At 48.9% G+C, this 17480-nt stretch overlaps 1 protein-coding gene and 1 non-coding gene across 2 annotated transcripts in view; both read left to right on the top strand.

Annotated features, from left to right (window-relative positions):
- Positions 1 to 17480, top strand: part of Trerf1 (transcriptional regulating factor 1) — a 232506-nt gene that overhangs the window by 46901 nt on the left and 168125 nt on the right. The window lies entirely within an intron of this gene.
- Positions 2373 to 2476, top strand: LOC115029832 (U6 spliceosomal RNA). The gene has a single exon (XR_003835389.1). It is a non-coding gene; the product is annotated as a U6 spliceosomal RNA (small nuclear RNA).

Genomic DNA, 17480 nt, shown 5'->3' with positions numbered 1-17480 from the left:
TTGCAGATGAAGAAGTGAGTGAACGGTTTAGAGGGTTTCCACGGGATGCGATTCAGGCTCTGACTCCATGGAAGATAACACAGCCATGAGCCACCATGTCCTGGGCCTTGTACTTGAGGGCTGAAGGAACCATAGTCCCTGTCCCTGGTTGTCTTAGCTACTTTTCTATTGCAACGACAAAACTTCATGACCAATGCATCTTATAAAAGAAAGCATTTAATTTAGGGGCTCATGGTTCCTGGAGGTTGCAATCTATGACCATCATGGAGTGAAGCATGGCAGGCAGGCAGGCAGGCAGGCAGGCAGGCAGGCAGGCAGGCAGGCAGGCAGGCAGGCAGGCATGGTTCTGAAGCAGTAGCTGAGAGCGTACATCTGATTCTTGGGCACAAGGCATAGAGGGGGTGTGGTGAATTTAACTGGGAATGGTGTAGGCTTTTGAAAGCTCAAAGCCCACCCCTCAGGGACTCACCTCCTCTACAAGACTACATCTCCAAATCCCTCCCAAACAGTGCCACTAAGTTTGGATCAAGCATTGAGATATCTGAGCCAATGACTGTTATTCTCATTCAAAGCAGCACAGGGACACTGCTTGGGTTGTCCTCGATTCCTGCCTCTTCCAACAGTCACTACAACGTGGTCCCCAGAGCCTCACTCTCTTTTCTGTGATATGGTGCTGTTGATGGCCCTTGGAAGGGTTTCTAGAAAGAAGACACTCAAAGCTCTGAGCACAGCTGTAAGAGCAGGGCAGTTAATGTGAGTCTGCAATTGAGGCATAGTTCACCTCTAGGAATGGATGTGTTTCTGTTAGTTAGGAATGGTTGTAAATCCCTTCAGTGTTTCTGTTTGTGTTGTCAGGGCTGAAGCTTTTTTTTTTTTTTAAAGATTTATTTATTTATTATATGTAAGTACACTGTAGCTGTCTTCAGACACTCCAGAAGAGGGCGCCAGATCTCGTTACGGATAGTTGTGAGCCACCATGTGGTTGCTGGGATTTGAACTCTGGACCTTCGGAAGAGCATTCGGGTGCTCTTACCCACTGAGCCATCTCACCAGCCCGGGCTGAAGCTTTTTAATTTGAGACAGAGTCTTATGTAACCCAGGCTGGCCTGGAACCCACTATATAACAGAGGATGACGGTGTGTGTGTGTGTGTGTGTGTGTGTGTGTGTGTGTGTGTGTAAATGAATGCTACATGTTTAGTGCCCTCAAAGAGGCTGTCAGATACCATGGACCTGAAGATACAGGCAGCTGTGAGCCACCTGCTGTGCCCAGCACATCATTGGCTGATACAAAAGTTCTATGTGGCAATGTCCCAGGCCACAGGAGTGTCAGCCCTAAGGTGGCTAATGCCTTGGGCTTTGGATGCTTGGCTGGGACAGGGAGGTGGCATCAGGGTGAGGAGCAGGTAGGATCATCATGGAGGAAGGAAGCGGCTTGATCAGGGAGGGATGAGGTTTGGTGGGGCTCTTGCCTGAACAAACACTGTGTCTCCAGAGATTCCAGGTCTCTGGATGTGTGCCTCTGAAAGCTGCCTTTCTGAATGTGTGTGTGGGGGGAGGGGGCATGGAAACCCAAGATAGGTGACTGCAGAAACCAGGGCCGGAGAGAAGCGGAATGCACCATGTGCACAATGCAGTGAGGTGTACTCCAGAGATAACCTGGGAGTTTCCTGGTGTTTGGGGTGGGAGCAGAGAGTGTAGGGTGACCTCCCCAGCTTTTGATGCAGTGATTACATGTCAGCCAACAAAGATCAGGGAATGAGGTACGTGAGGATGCTGAAGTGAACTTACTTTGGACACGTGGAGTTTGAGCAGCCTGCATTGTAGGTGAGACAGCCTGGTCTGAAGAATATTCGCACTGAAGTCAACCTCTATCTGCAAAGAGGTGTTTCATTTGGGACTTAAAGCCATAAGTGTGGATATGCCAGCAAGAAGGATATGGTTTAGCAAAGACGGGTACAGGAGTGGACTATACAGATAGGAAGGATCTTCCAGTTTTAAAACACAAGTAAAACTCCCCGCTTCTGCTGCCCGAGAACTGGCCAGCGGCCTGTGGGGTGGAGTCTCAGCTTCTCAGCACACCTGACATCTCTTGGGAACTTGCTTTCTCTTAGCTTCCTGAGGCTACCCTAGAAGACTGCCTCAGGCTATCCCAGTGTTTCACAGTTTTGGATGTTTGAAATCAAGGCCTTCGTGGGGAAAGTGGGGGCGCATGAGTGGCGGGTAGGGGTGTATTTATGTCTCTACAAGCCAAAGTGTACTAAGGACTACAGGAGCTGAAAGTGAAGTGTGGAACTGCAATCTCCCCAACTCGGGGTGTGTGTGTGTGTGTGTGTGTGTGTGTGTGTGTGTGTGTAGGTGTAGTACAGCAGCTGTGCTCACTTCAGTGGCTCCTATGATAAAATTGGCATGATACAGATATCAGCATGGCCCTTGTGCAAGGAAGACCCATAAGTTCATGGCACGGTTCATATGTTTGGTACCCTGCCTCAGAGATTAAAGTGCAGAAAAATTGACAGAGACATCTGATGTCAACCTCTGGCCTCTAGAAACACATGCATCTTTAGGGGTTCAGGTTCCTGAGGCTTGCAGTCCGTGACTGTCACGGAGTGAAGCATGGCAGCAGGCAGGCAGGCAGGCAGACTTGGTGCTGAAGCAGTACCTGAGAGCGTACACCTGATTCTTGGGCACGAGGCAGAGATGTGGGTGGGGTGAATCTAACTGGGAGTGGTGTGGGATTTTGAAAACTCAAAGCCCACCCCTCAGGGACACACCTCCTCCACAGGGGTGGGTTCCAGCACTGAGTATGGCACCGGCCCAAAGTGTGCAATGCAGGTCCACACACATTTGAAGCATTCATACATCCATGCTTGGGCACCGGCCCAAAGTGTGCAATGCAGGTCCACACACATTTGAAGCATTCATACATCCATGCTTGGGCACCGGCCCAAAGTGTGCAATGCAGGTCCACACACATTTGAAGCATTCATACATCCATGCTTGTACACCACGTACCTGTGCACAAACTACAACATTAAGAAAGAATGAATTCAGCCGGGCGTGGTGGCGCACGCCTTTAATCCCAGCACTCGGGAGGCAGAGGCAGGCGGATTTCTGAGTTCGAGGCCAGCCTGGTCTACAAAGTGAGTGCCAGGACAGCCAGGACTACACAGAGAGACCCTGTCTCGAAAAAAAAACCGAAAAAAAAAAAAACCAAAAAAAAAAAAAACCAAAAAGAAAGAATGAATTCAAGATGAGCTACATACTAATTCTATTTGCTGAGACCTTGTCTCTAAATAAGATCGCATTGTGGACTCCACTCCGTGCGACCATGAACTTAGGGGACGTACCCAGACATTTGTTTCTAGTATTATTCCCTCCCCCAGACTGCCATGGTCTCCTTTTAGGAAGGTGTCCATAATATGCCCCAACCAAAGTTCACTGTCTGTACCGTATGAGCACCCCCTTTCTGGGAGGACCCCAATACTGTCTTTACTGGCCATGTGCTTGCTAGGCCCTGGACTCCTTTAAACCTGAGTCCACCTGCCCCCATTTCCTTGTGCTGAGTGGCAGGGGCAGCCCCAGCTTCATAGTGTCATAGGAGTTGACATGAATGCTAGTTCTTAACTAGATGTGTGATCTTGTATAATTGCCCTCTGCCTCTGTTTCCCTTTTTGTGAGATGGGGCTGTTAAATGAGAACTTACTGTGTCAACTGAGGAAGTGTACCGATGGGAGCTGTTGAGGGACTCTTACGTCAGGAGGTCAGGATCTGTGTCTGTGTGCTCATCTTGGTATTTGGTGCAGTGTTAAGGACTGGCCGAGCTTACACAGATAGAGACTCAGCCGGAGGAGACCTGAGGACACCCGTGAATTTGTGAGCCTTCCTTAGAAACCCACCCTCCTCTGCCTGAGTCCCCTGGAGTCAGAGAACTGCAGTGTGGGGCTTGGCTGTATTCAGATGAACGCAGTGGTACACAGGGGTCTCAGTTTGACTCAGACTCAGAACCCCGTACTCGATTCTCTTTCATGTGGATGGAACAAATTTCAACTTATAACATAGTGGTATCTACGGTGGCTTCTATAGATGAGTCACCATTTACTGTAAAGCTTTCAGATGCCCGGCAGACACGCCCATCGGTGGGGTTAAGGCCCTCAGCAAGACCCACAGCCCAGCCTCAGGCATTTAGCAAGAGACAGATCGAGCCTTGTGGTCCCATTAGCATGCAGGTCACAGGTGAAGGTCTGCTGCCTTCAGCTTCCATATGCTTGCTGGAAATTTAAACTAATCGGGTGGTAGATTCATGCTAACATCAGACAACAAGTGTACATTCATGTAGCTCTGCAAGAGGTTTATTCTTGTGCCTAAATTTGTTTCTGCATGCACTATTAATAATAAAAGAACATCCATGCTGGATTGGGGAGATGGTTCAGGTGGTACGTTCTGTACAAACATGGGGACCTGAATAAAATCCCCAGAGCCCATGTGAAAAGCTGGCCATGGTGGCATGTGTTCAGTGCTGGGAGCTGGAGACCAGGGATGCTTGCCGCTCACTGGCCCCCCAGGTAGCCTAATCGGAGAGCCTGTGGTCCCAGTGAGAGACCATGTCTCAAAGTGGAAGGTCTCAAATCGAGAGAGACAGCTTAATGGTTTGTTTGTGTGATGAGCTGCATGGTGGAGGGAGGTGAGTGAGTCCTGAAAGCTCACATGCTGTGCTGTGTGGCTTTTCAATGTGTCTTCGTTACATTTCCATGTATTTATTTATTTCTGTGTGACTGTGTGACTGTGTGTGTGTGTGAGACTGTGTGTGTGACTTTGTGACTGTATTTGTGACTGTGTGATTGTGTGTGTGACTGTGTGTATGATTGTGTGTGTGTGACTGTATGTGTGTGTGCATGCTGCCTGGGGGTAGAGGCTGGGGCACAACCTTGGAGTCATTCCTCAGGCACACTTTACCTTTTGTTTCTTGTCTATCCCTCCCTCCCTCCCTCCCTCCCTCCCTCCCTCCCTCCCTCCCTCCCTCCCTCCCTCCCTCCCTCCCTCCCCCTTTCCCTCCCTCCTCCATCCCTTTTTCTCTTTCTTTTTTTTTTTTAAATTAGGGTCTCTTATTGGCCTGGAACTTGCCACGTAGGCTAGGCTGGGCCCCAGTGGGTCCCAGGGATCACTTGTCTCAGTGCCCTAAAAGCTGGGGTTATGAGGACACTCTGCCATGCCTCTCTTCATCTCCCCTCCGCCCCTCCCCTCTCTTCCTTCCCCTTCCTCTGCCTTCCTCCCATCTTCCCTTCCCCCTTCTCCTTTCCTCCCCCCTTTCTCTCCCCTCCTCTCTCCTTTCCCCCTTTCCCTCCCCTCACCCTTCCCTCCTCTTCCTTCCTCTTTCCCTCCCCTCACCCTTCCCTCCTCTTCCCTCCTCTTTCCCTCCCCTCACCCCTTCTCTTTCATTTCCTTCCCCTCCTCTGCCTTTCTCCCATCCTCCTTCCCCTCCCTCCCTCCCTTCCCTTCCTTCCTTAATTCCTTCCATCCCTTGTAAAGCAAGAGCCTACCGACAGCCATCTCTCCAACTCCATACAAGACAGTTCTGAATATGCCTCTCAAATCCAGTTTCCTTGTGTGTAAACTGGGGACAAAGACAGTTTCTACAGTAGGACCATTTTAAGGCTTTTTCAGAAAAGACATTTTTTTTTAGCCACTGTATTTCCAGTAAGTGCTATGGACTTGAGGGTTGGAGATCATGCATGACAGGTAGCTGGGTAGTTCTCTGGTGGTCTTCTCCCTGGTTTGTGGTGGTAATTTATTCAAAAGCTGTGGCCAGTTACTGTATTCATTGGCCTGGTTTGTGCTTCCCTATCTGTGCCCACAGGTGCCCCCCCCCCTCAAAAATAAAACAAAACCCACCTCTACCTCCTGACCTGTGCCTGCCTCCTCTGGTGCCTCTCTGAGAACCGCTTTGTCCTGGCCGTGCTTTTTTCTGGTGCGTTTCATGAACCACAGAGTTCCTGCTGCGTGGTCCCCACTCCTCGTCTCTGGCCACCTGGCTGGGTTTCCCGAGGTCCCACTTAGGACCCAGGTCTCTTGAGGTTGTTGTGTCTGACTGTTTGGATTGAGGGACCACGGCCTTCTGGAATCTGGCACTCTGACACATAGGCAGTAGTTATGGGGATGGTACGATAGTCTGAAATCCACATTTAGGAGACATTCAGAACTGTATGTGTATTCAGAACACATCTGGATGGTGTTTCCTAAAGGCCCTAGAGATCACGGGATGCCCTTAGCTTCTGCCTTCTTGTTGTCGGGGTCTTCTGAAGTCTGTCTTTCCCTCATCCCAGTTGTCACATTATTTTGTGAGAACACAGCCTCCTCTCCTTGAGTTACTAGGTGTCACCGTGCACTACCTTCCTAAGGGTATAGCTCCTACTATGGGCCCCTGTGAGCCTCCATTGCAGCTGAGCCCACAGACACCACACGGTAAGCCACTGCAGAGTGAATTCATGTACTGGGTGCTATATGAAGCCCCTGTGATGAAGTGGGGTGGAAGCCCTCTGCACCCCACAGGAGGGAGGCCAAGCTCATCTAATATCCAGTGGCTATACTCTTCCTTCTGTGCACACATTCATGTGCTGGGTGTGAATTCACCATGAGCTGTGCAAATTGACCTGTGCAGTCCTTCTGCCTGGTTCTTCCTAGTGAAGGGATAGGGCAGTGTTCGGGGCGTGGCCGACTGGGTGAATGGTATAGTCTGTCCTAGGGATCAGAAGTATTTTGGGCTACACATCAGATATGGGTCCTGTGACCTCTGTTAAAAGGAAATGCTTTCAATGTAGGGGAGAGTGGGGAGGAGGCTACCCATGGCGGCTGGCTCCGCCCACTCATCACAGTTCTAAGGCAGTACTAACTCCAGAGGTGATGTCCTTCCCACTGCACCCCAAAGACCCCTGGGATTTAGAATGTTCTATTCCTGGAATCCATTCGTTATGGGGCCTTTAGGCCTCTTTTTAAAGTTTATTATTTTTAAAAGGTTTTATTTTACATGTATGGGTGCTTTGCCTATAGATACATATATGCACTATGCCTGTGTCTGGTGTCTGGGGATCCCACAGAAGGGTGTGGATACCCTGGAATTGGAGTTAGAGACAGTTGTGAGCTGCTGGCAATTGAACTGTCCTCTGTTAAAAGCCAGTTCTCCTAACCGCTAGGCTATCTCTCCAGCCTCTTCCAGCGTTGAGGGATGAAAAGGTCAGCGGCGAGACCGTTCACTCTCATGTCAGGGTGAGAATTTGACTTCAGGACAGGAAAATGTCCTCTGTCCCCACATTCCTCTGTCACTACCGGATGGGCCTGCAGTGCCTTAGCACGAGTGTCAGTGACCCTGGAGTTCTTCCTCCATTCCTTAAGGGCAGCTTCTGGTAACTTCACGTCATCATTTGGCCTGGCGAGGCTTCACCAGGGGCAGAGCTGGAAGAACGTGCCCGGGCCTGGGCCAGCGGTCCAGCTACACGGAAGCCGAGGCAAGAAGCTCTCAACTTTAAGGCTTGTTTGGTTGCAGAGAGAACTTGAGGTCAGGCTAGGGTAACTTAGAACTCCCCCCCCGCCCGACCCCCCACCTAATGGACTCACGCACATGGCTGGGGATATACTTCAGTGACAGAAGGCTTGTCTTTCATATTTGAGGCCCTGGATTCAGTTCCCAGTAGAAGAGACCATCTCAACAAACCCAGTGTTCCTGTGGTTTATGTGTGCAGTTGTGTGATTTGCTTATGCATGGGTATGTGATATGTGCGGGGGGGGGGGGGGATGTGTGCATGTGTAGGTGTGTTTGTGTATGCACACACATGTGTGCTGTGTATGCACTTGTATACATGTGAGTGGAGGCCCGAGGTTAATGTCAGCTGACTTTCTCTGTCGCTCTCCACTGAGGCAGGGTCTCTCGCTGAACCCTGAGCTCCCAGCTCTAGGGCCTCTGGCATGCTTGGCCATCTCACACACACACTCTCTCTCTCTCTCTCTCTCTCTCTCTATATATATATATATATATATATATATATATATATATATATATATATATTGGTTTTTCAAGGCATGGTTGCTCTGTGTAGCCCTGGCTGTCCTGGAACTCACTCTGTAGACCAGGCTGGCCTCGAACTCAAGAAATCCACCAGCCTCTGCCTCCCAAGTGCTGGGATTAAAGGCCTGCGCCACCTCCGCCCGGCTCCCACCCCAGCTTTTTAACGTGGGTTCCGGGAATCAGAACTCCAGCCCTGACTCGCTCCGCACACTCTACCCACTGATCCACGTCCGCAGCCCTGTTTTTGGATTTTTGAGTCCGTGCCTTACTATATTCTCCCACTGGTCTGGAACTTGTGGCGATTCTCTTGCCTCTGGCTCCTGAGGGCTGGCATGACAGTTGTCTACCACCAAGTCTGGTTCCCCGTGTATTAGTGGAGAATCTTGACGTCATGGTCATTCAGGTCTGGCCTCCTTCCTGGGTGTGGGTCGATGCTGGTGTCCTCTGCACCCAGTCTGTGGCATCAGGCCCATGAGCAAGCCCAGCTGCCCTGCTCGCTCGGTCGTGAGCGATGACCAGGCTCATCGGCTACAACGGGCCCTGTACTTGATCTCTGATGTCCGGGGGAATGGATGTCTTTCTTCGTGTTTCATGATGTCTGAAACTCAACTGTTTCTTTAATGAGAAACCCGTGAGAGGAACACACTTCCTCTTCATTTGCGTTTTATGTTTAAAAATTCTACACATTCCGTTTCATTTCTCTTCCTCTGGATTGAAAAAAAAAAAAAGACAACCCACCATAAAAAAACAGAACCCCCCGGAAAATAACTGGGCCTCAGGAAACACAGCAGTTTTTCTATGAGGAGCCCTCTTTGCTCAAAGGTGGAGCTTCTGTGATTCTAACAGGGCAGCCAGAGTGGAGGGAGACGCTGAGGCTCATGGGATTGGGGCGGGGGCGGAGTTGATTGACATCCTCACGGGAGCAGGGGCGGGGCCACCGCTCCTCATATTTCTCTTTCTAGTCCTTGCTCTCCACTTCCTCCTTCCGCTGCCTCCTCCCCCTTTCTCTTCTTCCTTTTCCTCTTCCTCTTCCTGCTCTGCTCTTTCTCATTTCTCGTCCCCCTCTCCATTTATTTATGTATTTTTTAAGAGAAAGGTTCGTTTTGTCTATATGTGTTCCCCGTCTTTCTGAGAACAGTTACTACAGACAGTATCATTTCACCACTGTGTGTCTTTGGCGTCTTTGTGGAAAATTAATTGGCCATAGATGCTGGCTTTATCTCCGGGCTTCCAGTCATTAGGCGGGGTGTCCATTTCGATGATGGTACCATGCTGTTTTGATTGCTATGGCTTTATAGTATATTTTGAAAATAAGTGCTCATGCCGACTGGTTAGTATTTTTTGTAATTCTATGTAAATTTTGGATTTATTCTTTCTTTTCCATTTCTGTGCAGAATGACTTTGAGACTGCATTGGACACAATGAGCACTATGTGTTGTTTTTGGTTTTGTTGTTTTTCGAGATGGCCTTACTTTATCACCCAGGCTGCTCTTGAACACTTAGTCTCAGGAGCACCATCCCCTTTCAACTTTCTGACTGCTGATACTGTAGGCAGGTGTTCTTACCGTGTCTGGCTCAGTACAGTTTTTGAAAAGATTTAGCAGGTTTTTTTGTGCATTGGTGTTTTGCCTGCTTGCATGTCTGTGTGAGCGTGTCAGATCCTCTGGAACTGGAGTTACAGACAGTTGTGAGCTGCCATGTGGGTGCTGGAAATCAAACCCAGGGAGAGCTGCCAGTGCTCTTAACCACTGAGCCATGTGCTGAGTCCTCAGTACAGAAATTTTAACAGTATTAATTCTTACAACATTTTCGTAACATATTTCTTTGTTTCCTGAGGGACGAGGGCATGCCCGTGTGGAGCATGGAGGACTTGGGGTTAATTCTGTCCTGCCACGGGAGTCCTGGGTATCAATCTCAGGTTGTCAGGCTCCGCATTACCCACTGAGACAACTCACTGGCCCCGGAGCAGTTGTAATCCACCAACATGGGCTATCTCTATTGGTTTATATTTTCAATTTCTTTTGTTTATGCTTTGTAGTTTCCCATATATAAATCTTTCATGTTTGTGGTTAAATTTATTCCTAGGAATTAAAAAAAAATATCGCTTAACAGGGGATTGTTTTCTAGTTTCTTTTTCTCAGTTAATTGTCAGCCCTCAAAACATTCTGATACTTTGTTGCCGTTGCGTCAGCATCACTCTTTCTGGAGGACCCTCCAGGTATCAATCCTGGCATGCCGCTGAGCTCGCAGAGAAGCAGGTGTCTCCTGACCCATGACCTACACAAACTAGTAGCGACAGGCTTTGCCTGAATGGTGGCTAATTCCTTTCTCATGGAGACAGACTCTTGAGCTGGGGGACTGTCTGGATGGCTATCTCTTGAGCACATCCGAATTTTCATTGGACAAAGGAATGCTGTGGGGCTGGCTGCAGCTAAGCTCAGAGGTAGAAGAACTTGGCCTAGCACACACCAGGCTCCCGGTTTGATTCCCAGCGCAGAGGAAGTGAGGAAGGAAGTCAGTCCACGTGGTCCAGGATTGAGAAGTGGCTGGCTGCTGAGTGAGGTGAGAGGCGTCCTCATCCCAGGATGTAGCCTGAGCCTGGAGAACTTTGGAGCAGAGGGCTGAGTCAGGTAGGTAAATGCCCGGCAGAAAGGAGCTGTGGCGCACGCTTGAAACTTCCTAAGCATTTGATAACAGTACAACTGTTGTAATTCTAGGGTCTGGCTGCGTAGTACCTCTATCCTGTCTTTCGACCCTCTGACAAGGGGTATCCTACGGAACACCCGTCCAGGGATGCCACCCAGACTATATCACAACACTTTCTCACCACAATGAGGTGTTGTCCTCAGGAGGTCTCAGGCCTAATTTCTAGTCATTGTTCTTCCCCAAAGATGTCCTCCGCTCCTTCCTCTCCCCTCCCCCATTCCGTGTAAATTTAGTTTGCAGCCTCTCCTGCAGTTTGGTTAATCTTAGACTCCAAGAGCAGGGAGCTCTTCTATCTCTGTTCGCTATATTGGGGTCTGTGATTCTAACACAAAAAAAGAAAAGAGAGAGCCAGGTGCCTGGAACTTTTCAGTAGCTCTCACTGTCTCTGAGATGGCCCCGGAGGGGCTTCAGAACCTCACTCCTGCTTCAGGGGTCCAGAGAAGAACAGGGAGACCCATGCTGCGCCTGTGCTGTTGCTGGCTTCTTCTTCCCAGGTCTGGGTCGCTCCAGTGCTCAGGGGACTTAAAAATTCTACTCCTGTCATCCTTGGCTTCTGAGGAAATCAGTTTGTGGGTTTTCTTATGAAACATAATGAGGAGATTTCAAATGATAGACTCTCGGTGACACTCATTTGGGGGGGTGAGGAAGCTTGGAGGGGCTGAGGTCACAGTGCTAGTAAGGGACGGGACCCAGTGTTCATTATTTTAGTTACTATGTATGTCAGCTGTCCTTTGGCCTTCAGTCAGAAGTATTTATTCTTTTTTGGGACTGGGGGGGTGGGGGTGTGTGACTCTGGTGGCTAAGTGCCTGTCTTTACTGTGCAGGCATGAAGATGTGAGTTTGAGTCCCCGTACCCGTGTAAAAAGCCAGGTATGGTAGTGCACGCTTGTAATGTGAGCACTAGGAGAATAAAGCCAGAAGGACCCCTGGGGTGGTCACCAGCTTAACCTAATCAGCCAGGCCCAGGCCAGTGAGAGATCCCATCTCAGAAATCACAACAACCAGGAGACGTATCTGAGACTGCCCTTGGGGTAGCGTGTGTGTATACACAATCACACACACACACACACACACACATATACAAACACACGAATACAAACATTAATAAGTAGTAAACTTAGTATTTTCTGTCATTTTTTTCATCTTTGGGCTGTAGCCTGGATAAGGTAGTGTGGTCTTTGTATCTCGTTTTTATTCACTTTAAACAGTGTGCCTCTTGAGGGTCAGTGTTTGGGGCTTTGATGGCCGTGCGTGGGGCGTGGGGCATGTGGATGCATTTGTATGTTCTCAGGTTCTAGTTATCCATTTAGGGTCAGTGTGCGGGACGTCTGGACGGTCTGAGTAATCCCATCCTCTGTCTTGGCACCCCAGGGCGTGCAAGGGGCTTGGCTTCCTTCTGTCCTGAAAAACCTGCTTTCTCTGGCTCTCTGGGGCTTGGCTGCTGGATACCTATGGAGTCCTCAGTACATAGTTCTGGAAGCAGCCTGCTTGGAAAGTGTCCATCGGCTGCAGAGGATCGGAACTACACACTGGCCAAACAGCACAGAGCATTGAGTAGCTTCCTGGCCCTCTACTGTGAAGTGGGGTTTCTCTGTGCATTTTCCATATTAATTTTATCCTCCTCTGCCAGGGTGTTCAGTGCCTCTGTATGAGAGGATAGGTTCTAGCAAGGGCCACTTCACCTAGGTTCCGGGGAAGTCCAGCTAGCTTGTTCGCCCGTCGTGCCTCAGCTTTGCCCAAAAGACTCGGGAGAGTGTGTCCTGTCCCTTCTCTCTAATGAGATCACACTTAACACATCAGGAGCTGAGAGTGTTGGGGACATAGCTGTAATGATAGCACTTTGCCAGAGAGGCAGGGAGATTAGGAGTTAAAGACCAGCCGTAGCTGCACAGTAAATTCAAGGCTGACCTGGGCTATACCCGTCTGTCCAGACAAAACAAAACAAACCCTCAAAACTAAATAAGCAAATGAAGTGAGATGCAGGGAGGAAGGCAGAGACAGGAGGATTGTGAGTTTGAGTCCAGCCTGGGCTAAGGCGCTGCTCTAAAGAAGAAAAAGTGAAAGACATACTAAATCTCCAAAAGGGAAAAATGACAGAAAATAATAAATACATTGTATGAATGTGCGTGCGTGCGTGCATGTGTGTGTGTGTGTGCTGTGCTTATGCGTGTGGAGGCCAGAGGACAACCTTGGGTTTCATTCCTCAGAAGGGAAGGATCAAGGACTCAAGGCTGGTTGAGCTGGATCTGGCCGTGAAAGCCCCTTTGTAAGTGCAGGGTCTGCCTTCCCAAGCCTCTCCCTCAGACTCTCAGCCCAACACTGATGGAAGTCTGGAGCTGAGGGAGGACAGCCCTGCAGTCATGCCGTCGCTTGCAGCCACAGCTGACAGCTCGTGGGCTACTATCGTACTGTAGTGTGGAGTGACGGTACCCTTCCATCAGGTGACTGGAGTCCCCTTGAGCTGTGACGGACTTGGCCATCCCTGTAGTCACCCTGACTTTATAGAACACTGGTTGGGACCCAGAGAGGCAAAGCTGGCTATCCCAAGGTCTCAGCTCCACAAGGCTGAACCAGGTCACAGACCTGACTGTGCCCCCCTCCCATAAAGGCCTCCCTTTAGCCCAGGGAGGCTGGCCCCATGTGCCCGGCCTGCCCCTGTTTCCTTCACACAGGTGTGGGCGCGCCAGCTGAGGACTTCATGACTTCATCTGCGACAATGCGGTTGGGTACAGTGTGCCTGGTGGCGGCCTAAATTTAAACGAAGTGGGCTGGGGTGGGTGGGAGTGAAGATCGGCTCGGTGCTTTCATTAAAGCACAATGTGTTGGGGGCAGGCTCACTTTTTATTTCTGCCTCACTGAATGAGGGTTGAGCTAAGAGCTGAGCATTTAGCCTCCCCTCCCCCTTTCCTTTTCTTACTTTTTTTTTAGTGATTAAATATTCATATTTATATGTTCTCAAATTGGGACTGGCGGAGCATTTCACTTTCAACCTAAATCTAAGTGAAAGCTGCCGAGAACTTGTTATTTTACGTTGTTACAGTCGTGGTTGCAGCTGATGAGGGGGCTACTCCAGGCCTATAAAACATCTGAGGACAGATGTGCTGACACTTGGAGCTGCATTCCCAGCTCCGGGCCCCAGGGTCGCTGGGGGGACCTGAACCTCAGTTTTCTCTCGATAAAATGGTGTTAGCAGTGTCTGTGTTTTAGAATCACTGGGTGTGTGATGTCACATCTGTGAAGTCCTTGACGGGCTGTGTACACGTGGAGGGTATCCATGCCTCCTTGACTGACCTTACTTGGCTCTGTGCTCTGTTGGCTGGGGCAGAGTGGGATAGGAGACTGGAGGGCTAGCCTGCTGGAGGTGGGTAAGAGGATGGCATGAGGCAAGTGTTAGGGTGTGTGTGTTGCACGTGTGTGTACAGGCACACATCCTTATGCATACATACACGCACAGACACACACAGACACACACAGACACACACACACACACAGAGGAATTGTGTGGCTCGGAAACAGGCCTGACTTATCTCTTTGGGGACATTGGACATTGTAGAGATCTGAGTATCTACACTGTCCCTCCCAAAGGGTATCTTTCCAAGATTTTACCCCATTGAGTCTTCCTAGTTAGCCCTCTCGGCCTTTAAATGCCCAGATTAATCCCAGCACTTGAGAGGCAGGTAGATTTCTGAGTTCAAGTACCCAGTCTACATAGTGAGTTCCAAGCCAGCCAGAACTACAAACCTTGCCTTAAAAAATCATCTTGCCTAGGGCTAAAGAGATAGCTCCATGGATAAAGGTACTTGTCACCAAACCTTGGTTCAATCCCTGGGGGACACAGTGACAGGAGAGAAGTGACTTGTACATGGGGTCCTCTGACCTCTACATGTGTGCTGTGTTAATAAAAAAATGTAAAAAAGAAAAAAGTCTGGCCTAGGGCTATAGCTAACATGTGCAAGGTTTGTTCCTTAACACTACAAAACAAAACCAAACAAACAGACCCAATATTTACTGTTTAATAATAATAATAATAATAATAATAACAAGTTAGATAACATATTTGAAGAGAATGGGAAGAAAGTACAGATGTCCGTCTCTACTCTTCAGACGCTGACATTTTCAGGATCTTGGATTTTTTTGGCCCAGTGATTTTTTTTTCCCACGCATGCATGCATCACTCTGCTTGCCTGCTTGTTGTTTTCTTACAGAACGGGAGCCAGATCATGTATGTTGTTATGTGATGTGCTCCTGGGATACTGTATAGTCAAGCTTTTCTAGTCTAGGCAGTCTTTAGTAGTTTGGACGGCTGTAGCCTGTCTAAGCAGCATCTCTTAGGTCCGGCAGCTCTTTTCTGGGCTTCCTTCAGTGAGTGCTTCTGTGGAGCTGGGAATTTTCGTAACTAGGTAGAGATTTTCTGGGAGCCGGAGAGATGGCTCAGTAGTTAAGAGCATTGACCCCTTGTGGTGATTATACATGCTTGGCGCAGGGAGTGGCTCTATTAGAAGGTGTGGCCCCGTTGGAGTAAATGTGTCACTGTGCTTGTGGGCTTTAAGACCCTCATCCTAGCTGCTTGGAAGCCAGTATTCTACATACTATTCATCTACATCAGATGAAGATGTAGAACTCTCAGTTCTTTCTGCATCATACGTGCCTGGAAGCTGCCATGTTCCTGCCTTGGTGATAATGAACTAAACCTCTGAACCTGTAACAATTAAATGTTGTTCTTTATACGAATTGCCACCAGGCGATGTTGGCACACACCTTTAATCCAGGCACTTGGGAGGCAGAGGCAGGCGGATTTCTGAGTTCGAGGCCAGCCTGGTCTACAAAGTGAGTTCCAGGACAGTCAGGGCTATACAGAGAAACCCTGTCTTAAAAAAAAAAAGCATTGCCTTGGTCATGGTATCTATTCACAGCAGTAAAACCCTAAGACACTTCTCGTCCAGAGGATCTGGGTTTGAGTCCCAGCACCCACATGTCAGCTCCCCACTTCCAGGGACCCCTCAGTCCTCTCCTGACACCCATGGGCAGCAGATGCACACATGGTATAGAGACATACACATAGGCAAAATACATATACATAAAATAAAATAAATTGAAGATTCTCTAGCAGGGTCCTCTGAACTAAATGGTTTGTGGGTTTAGAGTTTACCATAACCCTACACATGCCTGGCTCTTCAAGTCCCCCGGACCCTTAGTTGGAGTGAGCTCTGTACCTTTTCTGTCTTTCTGTCCTGCCTTTCCACTCTGCTTTCCGTCCCTCACCTAGGCCTTCAGGTCTGTTCCTTCTCAAGGGCTGTAGATATCAGGAGAGGTCACAGTGGACATCTGGAGAGCCTACTTTAAGCCCCGAGGAGGAAGAATGAGAAAAAAAAATTCCCACTTTGTTGACAACCAGTTTCCCTATGTCAGAGGTCCACTGACCACCATGAGGTGAAGGAGAAGTGAGGATTCGACCTCAGTGTAACGAGAGATGCAGATGTTGACGGCACTTAAATGGGCTCAGGTCTCCTTCGTGCTGTGTGCCCAATGCTTTACCCACAACTCATGGCTGACAATTCCTTGCTGTGAGTTGGAATGTATAGCTTTCCTTTTTATATATCAATATTTCACTTTCCCCAACTGGACAGTGAGCTCTCAGGGCAGGACCTAGGAACTTGAGGGGTTAATTGCTTGTCTGCTGGTTTTGTTGGAGGCCCACAAAGTAGCACTTGGATGAGTGAGCTCAAGATTTCACAGGAAAAATGCACCAAGCAGCCATACTGCTACCATCTCCCTGACCGAGACACATGCCGAAGTCTAGTGATTTGCCTGAAAATGCCCAGGGTGTTGTCAAGGAGCTGTAGGTAGGAAGGAACTGTAGGTAGGAACTATAATAATGTTTGTAATCTAACAGTTATTGAATGCTTGGCCCTAGATACATTCTGAGTACTTAAAAAACATTTATTCAGTGTGTGTGTGTGTGTGTGTGTGTGTGAGAGAGAGAGAGAGAGAGAGAGAGAGAGAGAGAGAGAGAGAATTCCAGGCATTTGGGTGTGGTATATCTATGTGGACACGTGAGACACCACGGCAGGCCTGTTGAGGTCAGAGGACAACCTGAGGGAGTTGGTTCTCTTCTTCTACCATGGGGATTCCAGGGATTAAACTCAGCTCTTCAGGTTTGGCAGCAAGCACTTCAACCGTGGAGCCAGCTCACCAGCCTCTGAGATGGTTTACAATCATTTCCTTCCTTATTCCTCATTCCATTTGTATAAAGATGCATTATTCGCTTAGCCCTCCATCTTTCTAATAAATGAAGAGAACGTGAAACTTAACGATCTAATTTAGTAACCTGGGTTTAAGGAACATCATTGATGGCTCATTCGTTCATTCATTCATTCCTTCCTTCATTCATTCACAGGCTCACTGATACCTTAGTTTATTGATTCCTTCCTTTATTTATTCTGCAGATGTCAAAGCCTTACCTTGTGCTGTTTTTGCCTCTCTGTCTGCAGCATGTCCTCGCCCTCACAGAGCGCTCCTTCCAGTGAGTGAGACAAGATAACTTAGTAACAAATGCCTGATGCCTGGCAGATGTGCAGGGCATGTGCAGCAGGCAGAAAAGGCAGGCCCTGAGGACAGAGTGGAACCCTGGGCTAGCCAGGGGTAGAGAGAGGCGCCCATGTTTAGAATCAGAGACCTTCAGGGCTAGTAAGAGTCTTGGATGTTCCAGTTGTACAC

Source organism: Mus caroli, unplaced genomic scaffold (genome assembly GCF_978045245.1).
Source record: "Mus caroli unplaced genomic scaffold, Mus_caroli_1 scaffold_18, whole genome shotgun sequence".
Classification (NCBI taxonomy): Eukaryota; Metazoa; Chordata; class Mammalia; order Rodentia; family Muridae; genus Mus; species Mus caroli.
This window is presented reverse-complemented; position numbering and strand designations above follow the sequence as displayed.